General features: G+C 38.3%; 1 pseudogene; it reads right to left on the bottom strand.

The window, feature by feature from the left end:
• Positions 1–679: 679 nt before the first annotated feature.
• LOC119519828 lies at positions 680–1441 on the bottom strand (annotated as a pseudogene).
• Positions 1442–13521: the final 12080 nt, after the last annotated feature.

The raw sequence follows: 13521 nt of genomic DNA, 5'->3' as shown, positions 1-13521 counted from the left end.
ACCCCACTGCCAGACAGGGAAGTCCCCGGGAACCCCTATATTTAACCCACGTGATCTCAAACATTCTTTTTTTTTTTTTTTAATTAGAACTTCATTATGAACATTTCCAGAATATAAACTGATTTTGTATCATGACTCTTTGATAACTTTTAAAACTATGTGTAATCTAATCTTAATATTATAATGTATCTCATTTTCCACTTTCCAGGCTAGAATATGTACTGCAAGTTAGATCTAACAAAGAAAAAAAAAAAAAAAAGATCTAATTGCTTCATAGAGAAAACCAACAAATATAAAAATACTCCACCAAAACCAAAACAAACCCAATCAAGAAATTGATTCTGCAAAGCCTATGAATCCTCCAATTTGGAATAAATGACCTCCTAAGGGAAAACAATTCCATTATTATAGCAATTTGATGAATAAAAGCAGAGCCACCCTCTTTAAGGGAAATTACTTATATACAAGAAAAATGTAATAATAATGCTTCCAGAAAATAAGGAAAAGTAATTTCCATGATGGGGTGCATGCATACCAAATACTTTCCGTTCACTTGGCCCTTGTTGGAGGCTGAAGGAACCTGGTCACATACGAAAAGTGATATGAACACAAACTTCATGAAACCAACTCCCTCAACTACTTGTTTCAATTCCACTTTGGGAGAACCAAATAAATAGCTTCAAAATCCAAGGATAGACTGATACAAAAGCATTTCCTCCTCTTTCCTTTCTTGGCCTTGCTCCTTTTTTTCTTTTCCATGCTTACATTCTTTTTTCTTAGAGGCTCCATCTTGGGTTTTTCTCTCCCTTCAATTCTTAAGCTTTTCTGCACTGACACTGACTATTTCCATCTCTGCTTTCTTTCTTTGGATGCTCTTGTGTTGTCTAAATCCATTTCCTCATAACTATTTTCCTCTTATACTTGGGTTGCTCCTCCTCTGGTTTTTCTGTCTTCCTCCTGGTGCCCTTTTCTCTTCTGATGTGCCTGCTTACGGCTGGCTTGATGGGAACGGGTACTGTGTTCTAAGGAGAGGAGCTTGTGAACTCCAGATTCTACACTGTAGGAGCCACAATTACAGTCCTGCTGACTATCATTCCGGGGTACTGGTTTTTCTGAGTAGGCCCTGGGGAGATGACAGTAACTCAGAGGGCTCAGTCTGCTGTCATGAGCTGGTAGCCACCGAGGTAACCAGTTTTCCACTGTCTATGAAATATTGTATGATCATCGGTAAGTCTGGACAGTTTCGGATGGGAGCTTTTGCTCAGATATTCCGTATCTCGGTCTGGAGTTAACTTCTCTTTGCACCCATAGGTTTCTAAATAGTCCTCTCTTATCTTTCTGAGGCAAGTCTTTGGCTCTAAACTCCTGGCTTTCTACACTTTGATATAATCTTTAAGTTTGTCTTGAAAAAAAATGCATGTGTTTTCTTTGAATGCTTCATTCGGTTGACAACAAGAGACTCTCCTCATCAGGCTGAGAACTTGCTGGAGAAAGCTCATCCTATTCACCCATTAAGTGCTTCAGTTTTTCAGCATGAACTTTCCCCACATAGCCTGACTGTGCCACAACTGGAGAGACAAAAATCACCATGCAGTGATTACAAAATCTATTTTTGTCCAAGACTACATTCCCATTCACCTCATAAAGTGAAATCCTTTGTGATTCAAACTGTAGCATGATTCCACATGCTTTACAAAGGCGTCTATGAAAAGTTCAACCTTTGTTCATTCAATGTGGTATCTTCTCCGAGGCAGGGGCGGGTGTCTACAAACTACAGTCCTCCTCCCAGCCAACACGGCTGGCGGGGAACCAAGGCTGGGTGGAGGTGGCTCAGAGGTAGGGACAACCACTGCCTCCCAGCAGGTGGGGCCAGATCCCCCCATTCTTTATAATGCTGCTCCTGACATGCCTACTAGCTGATACTTTAGACAAATATTCTGGTGGTTTGCAGGAAAAAAAAAACAATAGTTATTTAAATTAGGCTTTTATTTTTTTAAACAAAAACAATTTATTTTTGTTAAGGAAAACAAATCAAATCTGTAACATTTTGGTTGCTTATGACATTCTCATATATGGTATTTACAAGGTTTAGCAATGTTTTACCTTTTTTTTCTTTGCAATTTTATTCAGATATAGTTGCATACCATACAGTCATTCAAAGTGTACAATCAATTATTGCATGTCATCATATAGTTGGGAATTCATCACCACAGTCAATTTTTGAACATTTTCATTACTCCAAAAAATAATAATAAAAATAAAAGTCAAAAAACACACCCCAAACAACCTATCTCCCCCCATGTGTCTCTATTATTCATTTACTTTTTTGTTCCTGTTTTACTACTTATCTGTCCATACACTGGATAAAGGGAGCGTGAGTCACAAGGTTTTCACAATCACATGGGCACACTGCCTATGTATATAGTTATAGAGTCGTCTTCAAGAATCAAGGCTACTGGGTTGCAGTTCAACAGTTTCAGGTGTTTCCTTCTACCTATTCCAATACACTAAAAACTAAAAAAGGATGTCTACATAGTGCATAAGAATAGCCTCCAGAGTGACCTTTCAACTCCATTTGAAATCTCTCAGCCACTGGAACTTTATTTTGTTTCATTTCTCTTCCTCCTTTTTGGTCAAGAAGATTTTCTCGGTCCCACAATACCAGGTCCCGGCTCAACCCTGGGAGTCATGTCCCATGTTGCCAGGGAGATTTACACCCCTGGGAATCATGTCCCACGTAGGGGAAGGGCAGTGAGTTCACCTGCCGAGTGGGCTAAGAGAGAGAGGCCACATCTGAGCAATGAAAGAGGTTCTCTGGAGAAGACTCTCAGGCACAATTATAAGTAGGTTCAGCCTCTCCTTTGTAGTAACAAGCTTCATAAGGGCAAGCCCCAAGATTGAGGGCTAAGCCTTCTAAATTGGTAGTCCCCAATGTTTGCGAGAATACAAGGAATTCCCCAGGTGGGTAAATTTAATCTTTCCAGAAAAACAGGTTTTTCAAATACCACACTTTGCAATGTTACTGCTGGAGTACCAGCCTCATCCAGCAGGGGAAACCTCTAGAACCCCAAGACCTAGTAAATGTGAATTTAGAACCAGACTTGTCTTCTTGGGTTAGTGGCCACTCATATCAGAAACATCAGTTTTTATTTCTATTAAGAAATGTGCAGTTGACATCTTCTCCTTCCAAGGAGAGAGGAGCCAGCAGGAGAGAAACCTGCAGAATGAAGCAATATCTTACAGTTCTCTTGTTTATACAGGTGGGACACCTGGAAAATATGGCCTTATTTGCAGAACTCCATAAAATGCTGAGGTATCTAATTTTATTACATGCCTATGAATAATTTTATTGGGAGAGATGTAACTTCAACCATTTATATAAGCATAAGCACTAAAATATAGCTATGGCAACGTCAGGCTCCGCATCTTAACATGGGTTCCCATACCCTGTTGAATGTGAAAGATGAGTTGACAGGCTAAGCAAGGACCCCTGGTATCATGTGCGATATAAGACAATTAAATACCGGCTGATAGAAAAAGCAATGGCATGTGCCGAGGATTTAGGGAAGAAGTCACAGGAGGAAAACTTTGAGATGAGATAAGTACTTTGGTTTCTCTCCTGACAATTGGAAATGAAACACACACATCATTAGATTTTATCAGCAGAAGACCTCATGCCATTTGAAAGAATACGGCTTGAGAACAGTATTAAGTCATTATTTTCTGTGGAGTATTTGAAATGGAAGAAAAGCACACCATCAAAGCAAAAAGACACCAATTTAGTTTGTTTCAATCTGACTCATTTTGCTGAATGCATTCTCCAACACCTTTCCCGTCCCATCCCATCCCGTCCCCATACGATTGCAGTGCTCATTAAGGAAAACAAATCCTGTATAAATAATTCCCTTACATAGTAGGTAAAGTAAGAACAACAGCCCAGAAAGAAATCATCCAGTGTCTGAAGTTCTGACTTTTGCCTGCTAACAGACCAGAATGAATACAGTAATATTTTTCAATGGTTAAATATGATTATTTTCTTGTCTGGGTATTTTTTTTTATCATAATGGGAAAAAAAAAAAATAGGTTTGGTAGCAGCAGCCTAAGTGAGCTGAAAGAAAGAGCTTCAACCACATAGAACAAGGGTTGGCAGAATTTTTCCATCAAGGGCAGGCAGTAAATCTTTGCAGGCCAAGAGGCACCATTGAGGATATTATGTAGATAGTTAAATAACAAGAGACAGAATCCATTTCCACCACTTTTAATTGCCGAAATCCAAACTTTATTTATGCACATGGAAATCTGAACTTCATTCAATTTTCACATGCCATGAAATCTTCTTTCTCACTTTCTTTTTGTTTTCAATCACCTTAAGATATAAAGACTGTTCTTAGCTCATGGACTGTACAAAACAAAAGCAATGGACTGAATCTGGCCCACGACCCTGATGTAGAAAAGCAATTGCAAAGCAGTGCAAGCCATGGAAGGAGATGTGCAGGGCTTGGGATCTCAAGCTCTGAAGAGCAAGCTGCCCGGCTTCCACACTAAGCTCACTCTTGAAGGCATGAATACAACCAGGTGCTAGTATCAAACTTGTATGCTGTTTTAGTTTGCTGAAGTTGCTGAGATGCAATATATCAGAAATGGGTTGGCTTTTACAACGGGGTTTATTAACTTACAAGCTTACAGTTCCGAGGCTGTGATGGCCAAATCAAGGCATCAACAGCAATGCTTTCTCCCTGAAGACTGGCTACCAGTGATCCTCAGCTCCTCTGTCACATGGCAAGGCACATGGCGGTGTCTGCTGTTCTCTCCCTTCTCTCCTGGGTTTCATTGCTTCCAGCTTTTGGCTTCAGATTCTTCCTCTCTGTTGCTGTGGTTTCCTTCTATTTTCTGTGTGTCCTTTCTCAGCTTCTCTGGCTTTTCTCTCTCAGCTTCTCTGTGTGCATCTCTGAATTTCATCTGTTATAAAGGACATCAGTAAAAGGATTAAGACCCACCTGGAGCAAGCCTCCACTGAAATAACCTAATAAAAAGGTCCCACCCACAACAGGTCTACACCCACAGGAGTGGATTAGCTTTAAGAACATCATCTTTTCTGGGGTCCATACAACTTAAAACCATCACACATGCTTAGCAATGTTTACTTATGTGTAAATATTCTGTGATAAACATCTCAAGAAGTTCCCTCTTTGTGTTGCAAACCCCATTTAAAAACTATATGGGGACTGACTCAAAAGCACTCAAGTCGGGTGTTCTTTTTGGACTACAGGCTGAAGCTTCTTGGTTTCTTGTTCCCAGGTGGCAGAGGGCTATCCCTGAGGCTTCTACACACACCTCTGCTCATGGAGCAGAGAAGAAAGCCAGGAGGTTTCCATTATGGGCCCAAGATGGGCGGTTATCACCGAATATAGATATTAACCTGGAGAAATGTTGCATCTAATTTTCATCATACGTTGCTTTAAGGGAGAGAAACACATGCATTATCCTCACCTAATTTGCACCTAGTTTTTTTAAAATTTTGAAATTTTAATTTTTTTCAACTTTTTTTATTGTGAAATATAATATATATATACAGAAACATGGTAACTTTTGAAGTATGTTTTGACAAGTAGTTATAGAAGAAATTTCAAAGTAAATTCTTGTGGATAATCCCATAAAATTGTGTCTCAGAGTGAAGTTGGGGCTGAATTTGAACCCAATTCTGCCAGCAACTGTCTTCAGAATTTATTTCTTCCCAGCGGTGGAGATAAGGTTGGAAATTTGAAGGAGAAACACCATGGGCTGAGGTTTCCAGATAGCCCCACCTCTCCAAGACCCAAATGGTTTTCATAGACTATAAATTAATGGAAATACTTTCATCATTTTTCTATTTCCTTCAACTGAGAGAGAGAGAGAGAGAGAAAAGAGAGTTTTCATGTAAGTTCATGACTCTACTAGATCACTGATAAAACTATGTACTATTTAAGACAAAGTACCTGTAAAATGTGTATCCCTTTGCTTTTATTATTTTAAAGAAGAGGTTGATGTTCTTTAAAATGGAATAATGAGGTTCTAGGAACAGATAGAAAAACATTCTTGATGGAATTTTCCAACCACTTGGGAAGCAACGGTTGCTGCCAAACATATAAAATGACTGTTTTAAAGATAAACCTCATGTACTATTCGAAAAAGAAACCAGCAGGTTTTGGTTTCCTTCCTCGCATAGTACTGTGTAATTCAGTTTTTCCTGCTTTATGCTGATTCTGAGCATTAGCACATCTACAGTCTCAAGTAAGGTATAAAACCCTATTTCTTAATATGTCAGAATGAATCAAGGGCAGGAATAAGGAGTTATCTTTAGGAAGAAATGCATGGGTATGGGGGTGTTCTGGTTTGCTAATGCTGCCATTATGCAAAATACCAGAAATGGATTGGCTTTTGTAAAAGGGGGTTTATTTGGTTACAAAGCTACAGTCTGCAGGTCATGAAAATGTCCAAATTAAGGCATCAACACAAGTATACCTTCACTGAAGGAAGGCCAGTGGTGTCCAGAAAACCTCTGTTAGCTGGGAAGGCATGTGGCTGTCATCTGCTGATCTTGGGTTGTGTTCCAGCTCCTCTCTCAGATCCTGTGAGTTCTTCAAAATGTTGCTCTTGGAGCATTTTGTCCTCTCTTAGCTTCTCCAGAGCAAACTCTGGGCTAGCATAAGTCTGCCTTCAATGTTTGTCTCTAAAATGTCTTTCTGTTGCTCTCCAAAACGTCACAGCTATCCTGAGCTCCTTCTGTTTTGAGCTTTTATAGGGCTCCAGTGATTAAATCAAGACCCATCCTGGATGGGCAGGGTCCATCATTTAGTCAATTACTGGTTCAAGGGCAGAGAAAGCAAATTCATGTTCTGGGGAGCCAGTGACCTGAGAGGAGGGACTCATCCCCAGCTTTGTACCTTATCTGAATTTATTTGGAAAGATGGATTTTTGTTTGTATTTCTTATTTTCTATTTAAAAAAAATTAAACTAAAAATATATATATACATGTTTTTAAATGGAAAGTACTTTTCCCATAGAACAACAGTGATTATCAAACAATCCAGGAATTAATAAAAACTCACACTGCTTTAAAATGAAGAAATTACCTCAAAGTAAGGGTAATTTCAGCTATTTTGAAGTTGATCCTGCTAACCTAAAAAAGGTTATATTAACATATGTACATTAACAGGTTACATTAACATATGTACATTAACCTATCCTCAAGGCCAAAGAAAACTGCACATTTTACTTATTTGTCTATGATCTGCTTCTTTTTTACAGAAAGACTGTGTAAAATGCTTAAGGTAAGAATTCGGCCTCATTTGTTTTTGTATCCTCAGTGCTAACACACTGATGACATTTAGCATATTTGATGAAACCCAAAAAATTGTTTTGTGAATAAATGAATTTGTACTATAATCAGTCACCCGTAAGTGAAAAAGTACCCGCAGCTATTGCTATTGATAGCTTTTGATTGCAATCGTGTTTTATACAAGAGTTTTGACATTAATTACTTCATTTGAACCTTTACAGTTGCCTTTGGAGTGAATACGGTTTTCACCCCCATTTTATGGGTAAAGAAACTGATGCAAAGAAAAATAATTTTCCCAAAATTCCTCTGCTTAAAACTGAGGGTGTCTAGTGTAAGGCAGAACTGAGGATCTGGACCTCATCCTTTTTCACCAACAAAGGCTATCTTTATTTTATTGACAAAAGTATATAAAATATGCCTGCATATTTTCCACGTAGTTACCTCCAGAAACTACTCTTTCTTAAGCATGGATGTGTAAAATTAGTTGTCATAGGATTTTGGGTTTCTATGGACCAACATTCAACATTCTTAAAAGGTAAAATATATTTTTTAAAAAAGGAAGTGAATTACAATTATTTTTCAATCATAAGGTAAAAGATGACTACATCACATAAAATTTAGAAAACTGAGAAAAGAAGAGCTAGAATCTCATTACCAGAACACAACTACAAGAATATTTTGGTTTATTTTCTTCTAGCCTTGTTTTCCTATGTCTATTGTTTACACAGTTAAAATTACAACGTAAAGGATTTTTCATGTTCTATACAATTTTTTTGCCATAATTTAGCGTCTGGACAATATTCCGTTGAGTGGAGGTATTCACGTTTATCCCTGTTTGCTATTACAAATGGCATTTTGTTGAACATCTTTATGTACACAGATTTTTTTGTGTTTGAGGTTGGATTCCTGAGAGTGGATTTAATAGGTCAAAGGATACAAACATTTCTGTAGCTTTTGAAATCTATTATTAGATAGCTTTCCAGAAGTAATTGCTAAACCTCTTTACATTACAACTGGTAAGGAATGAGGACAGTTTTGTGTATTCCTGCCTAAATAACAATATATAATTTTAAAAATGTTTTCCTAATTCAATAGATTAAAAATCGATGATCCTATTCTATATTCCTTGATTGGGAATGTTGAGTTAAAAATCTAAAGCCTGAGTTGATCCAAAGAAACAGAAACGAGGACTCTAATTTTGAGGGTTAACAAAGACAATAGAGCAAGTGCTTTCATCTTTGTAATTTACCAGTTAACACTTGTTAACTTCTGTCTGCTCCTGCTTCTAAGTGGCTTGCTAGATTCATACTCAGGTAACTTGGCTTGAAAGTCCATCCCCACAGTCGCCACTCCTGGCTGCTCCCAACAATTTTTAGAAGAATTCTCCTGTGTTTCCTTTTGAATAGACAGAAGAGTTCATCAGCCATCAAAGCACCTTGGAGAAACCACCCCTTTTGGATTATTGCAATTTGAATTTGATCAAATAGTGACTGCGTGGCCATCTATTTAAGAAACAACCACCCAAAACAGGCCATTTGCCCAACTCAGAACACATCGAAATTTTATGTGTTTTGAAATCAGTCGAAAATCAATGTCATGATTTAAAATAATACTGTGAGCAGCATGACTTCTTGGATAAGTTGTGACATTTTCATTGCAAACTGCAAGAAATATATTGGCCAAGCAGTTTCTCTTTTAGTGAGGTACAGACTGCCACCTCGTGTGCACATCCGACGTTGCAAGAATCCACAGCCTGACGTGGAGGGGAAATAGAACAGCGGCAGAGAATTCTTTTAAAATGGACCACAAATAGAATCCCATTTTCCTTACGGAAATTAGAGTAAAAACTTCTGGGGCTCCCAGAAAATTACAAATTGCAAAAATTCACAGCACTTCATTTCAGATCAATCACTGTCCCTCATTCTGATAAACTATGTTTGGAAACAGCCTTTTCCACTGAACTATACTTTTGTTCTTACATTAAATGTAATGACTTTATTAAACATAGTACACTGTACTTGACTTATGGATTAACTATTTTTTACACAACTTTATCAAGTCATTAGAAAAGTGTCTCTAATTTTAGCATGACCACCGCTCTCTGTGATATAAACACAGGTGTGCATAGAGAAGATGCCCTATCGTTTACATAGACTGCCATGGACATAACTGCTTGTGAAATATAAATTCTCTTAAACAAAAAGTACTTTAAAACCCCTTTGCTCCAATAGTGTTGGTATGATCGCAGCTATCTTGCAGGGCTCTGTTGGGAAAACTTGCAATCTTGCACCACCTTCTTCCCTGGTTGGAGACAGTGTCCCTCACATTACATAGAAATGCTTTTTCACATGTGCACACTAGGTTCTTACTTGAATTCTTCTATATACTCTTAGACTTGTTCATGCCAAAAATGCACTTGAAATGGGCAGGGGTATCTATGAAAATCTTTGCACTTATGGCCATGCTGATGCTTCCTATAGAAAGAGGTGTGGGTAGGGGACAAGGCAGAGAGACACTGAGAAGAAGAAATATAATATCTCCCACCAGAGATACTAAGTTTCTTTCCTCACTTGCAAGTTGCAATGACAGGGATTTATTTCATTTGTACAATTCTGAAGACATGAGGCACATACTGAGTGTATGCACACTGTAAAGTTTGCACACATACTGATAGTATAATAAATACCGCTATTATAAAGGTCTAAAGGAAGGCTGTATTCTGTTAATAGTCTTTGCTTTTAAGTAGCTTCTCAGTGGAAACAGTAATACCTTGCTCCAATGGTAAACCTTCCAAATTCACTGAGATACCTATACTTTGTCCCTTTATCTTATGTACCTGGACATTCTTTTAATACCAGAATCTTGGCTCAGTGGTCTGATAAGTAGCTTCACTATTTTAAGGTTTGAGTGTTAAATATTTTTAAATCAAAAAACACCAACACATCCAAATCTTTAGTCAATGGAAATTTAAAACAATGCAGAATCCCTGTACAAAAGGAACTCTGAAGAAACTTCTGAGATGGACAGAATGGAGAATGAGAAAACTATAGGGAATGGTGCAGAGGTTCCAAAATTTGGAAAGGTAATTTTGTTGTTGGCATAAAATTATTTTAGGGACTTACTTGGATACACTGAGGGGTTTTGTCTACTTGATTTAGTAGAATTTTACATTATGTGAAATATAAATAAAAGCATATTCAAAAACATGATAGTTTTGTTTTCATTATTTATTTTCATATAGGTACAATGTAATTGAATTAAGAATCTGTATATTTTCGTATAAGTAATAAGCTCATTTAATCCTTTGATTTGCTATTTTTGCAATTAACTAAGGTATGACTAGATCACGCAATTTAAAATGATCATATGGTAACTTTTAATAGAGTACTGTTTTTTTTTTCTTTCTAAAATTTCCTATTTTTAGAAGGAAAAAATATATTTGACAGTTCTTCAAAAAACAATACCCTTTCCTGTCTAATCAGTAATCATTGAAGAAATCTGTAATAATTTTGGAACTTAAAATGGGAGCCAACACATTTCTGTCTGCACACACAATGCCAAAAGAAACCTTAAAATTGAGTACCACAAGAGCAAAATAGAGCCTTTAAAGCATATAAACATCAATCAAAAGTAGGTTTATACCAATGAATAACAAATCCAACCAAATTCTTGCTTTGATTGGTTTCATTTTATATTTTATGTCACAGAACTATAATTCAGGTATAAGGTTATTTCATACTTTATGGACATTCTGTCGCTTTCCCCAAAGCTCCAAAAGATCTTTGCTCCAAAGATCTTTGCTCCAAAGATCTTTGCTCCAAAGATCTTTCACCTGGTTAATCTACATTGTGTTAGAATGCTCACATAGGTCTACAAATTATGCAAACAAATTCCTCCAAGTCATCCATCGCAGTCTCTCACTACTGAACAAACTAGCCAATTATCTGTGAACCACTGTTTTGTGCTTTCCTTTGTTCTCACATGTCCACTCCGGCACCGTGCCATTGCTTGAGAACACTGATTAGTTTGAAACAGAAGAAACCAGCATCACTCTTGCTTGAGGTGGGGGCAGTAACCTGTCAATGTTGCAAAAATATGCACCAAACCCTTTAAAACATGGAAACTGCCCTTGGTAGTGGCCGGATTATAGATGAGGATGAGAAGAACCATAACCTTATGGAGGCATTAATAGTCTATTTTGAGACACTGACAGACTGGTGCAGCATGAGTGTGTATAAAGATTTATCTGTACCATTAGTCATGGACAAAATGTACACCCGCTTCAGATATTGGCATGTCACCTTTTCGGTAAAGATGGCTCTTGAGTCATTTGAAGTTTCTGTTTATATTTCTGCATCTGCTTTGACCACGGATGCAGTTTGTTGAAAAGTTCATGGAAATGAGGTTTCCAGAAAGCCTTCCAAGAAGACGTGAACTATTCTCCCATTTAGTTGGTTGTGCTGAAGCATTTAAAAAGCACGGAGAATAGATTCCCGTGTTGCCTTAGCCCAATAATGTGCTTCAGTTCACCTGGCTTAATTGCAAGTAATTCAGTTTTTCTTGCAATTCTTGTTCTCATTCAAATAGCTTTATCTCTGCAAGGAACAGTCTATGCTAAAGTGCCATTTTGCTAAAATGCATCTCTGAAATATTTCACTGAATCTGCTGCTCGCTTGGGTGAGGTCATTCAATCCACATGGCCAACTATTTTTCTATTAATAGTATCACCATATGTGGCTCTACTAACCTGTTGAAGTAGGTTTTTGATATCCCTTTGCTTCTGGTCTTAACTCCCACCGTAACTCCAGTAGCTACTGCAGTCAGAGTGACTTACACTTCACCCCCTGAGCACAGCTCATTTTCTAAGTAATTGACACAACAGGGGAAGGAGAACCATACACCAAGAGCCAGGAATGGATATGATGGTGCAGCAGGAGATTGGCCTCAGTTTGGCATCTGGCATCCTACACTGGAGAGAATGCAATGTTTAGGAGATTAGACTTTATCACCTGGTAATGGGAAGTCAGTAGAAATGGCTGTTTCATAATAAGATCGTCCACATGATACTGTGATGACTCAACTAATCATGTGTGTATGTAGGGGTGCGGGCGAGGAGCACAGAATAGAGGCGGGGGGACACGTAGGAGCTTACTGTAATCGTCACATGAGAGATGACAAGGACTTGAACCAAAGCAGTGCCAGTGGGTGTGGAGAAGAGGGGAAAGATGCAAGAGCGGTCTCTGAGGTGTAATTGATAGGGTTGGTTGGGATTTCTAGCTTGTGAGATGGGTGAGTGGTGACACCCATAATCAAGATGAAGCACGTAGGGGCCAGAAAAGGTTTGAGGAAGAACATAATGCATTTTATTTGGGGTGTGTTGAGTTGGAGGTTGGCTGAAGGCCATTTAGATGCCAATGTCGAACCAGTACTTGGAAATACAGGCCTGGAACTCAGAGAGAGAACTTGGGACCAGAGAAAATGATTTGAAAATCATCAACGTGTAGATCCAAGTGGATGAGGTCACTCAAGAGTATTGCAAAAAGCAAGTACAGAAAAGAATCCAGGAAAAACCCTGGGGATCCCCCATGTGTTTGGGGTCATGCAAGAGAGGGGAGGCAGTCTGGTCAGGAAGGAAAGAGGGTGCCCATAGGGAGTGTCACCACGGAAACCAAGAAAGGAGGGAGCTACAGGAGGTGGCTGGTGGTCAGTAGATTCAAATGATGCAAATCAATCAACTAGAAAGAGCAATGAAGATGGGTCACTAAATTTGGCAGTTAGGAGGCTTCGTAAAATTAGGGTGAGCACTGTTTGCAAAGTGGTGGTGAAGAAACAAGACCCTAATGGATAAAGGAATGAAAAAATATATACAACATACATAGGTATATATGTATGTGTAACGAAATTGTGGCTCTAGGGCAATAATTTTGGTGAAACCATAGGGTTGAGGGAAAACAGTGGGAAATAGTTGATAATTTTAGTAGGCTGAAGAATAAACCAAATGAAAGAGGGGGTTTGATATCTAAAGTGGGGCAGTGGTTAGCAAGTGAGATCCATACATAGGTATAGGTTTAATCCTCAGAGAAGGAAGGCTTTTATTTCTGAGATAGAGGGACAAAAGGTATGGCTGTGTACTGTAATCGCTAAGTGTTTAGAGGCGGTGATTATTGAGCTCAAGATGACTATTTTGTCTTATAGAAAACAAC

This window comes from Choloepus didactylus, chromosome 24, assembly GCF_015220235.1.
Source record: "Choloepus didactylus isolate mChoDid1 chromosome 24, mChoDid1.pri, whole genome shotgun sequence".
NCBI lineage: Eukaryota > Metazoa > Chordata > Mammalia > Pilosa > Megalonychidae > Choloepus > Choloepus didactylus.
The sequence above is the reverse complement of the archived record's forward strand: the minus strand, read 5'-3'. Positions and strand labels throughout refer to the sequence as shown.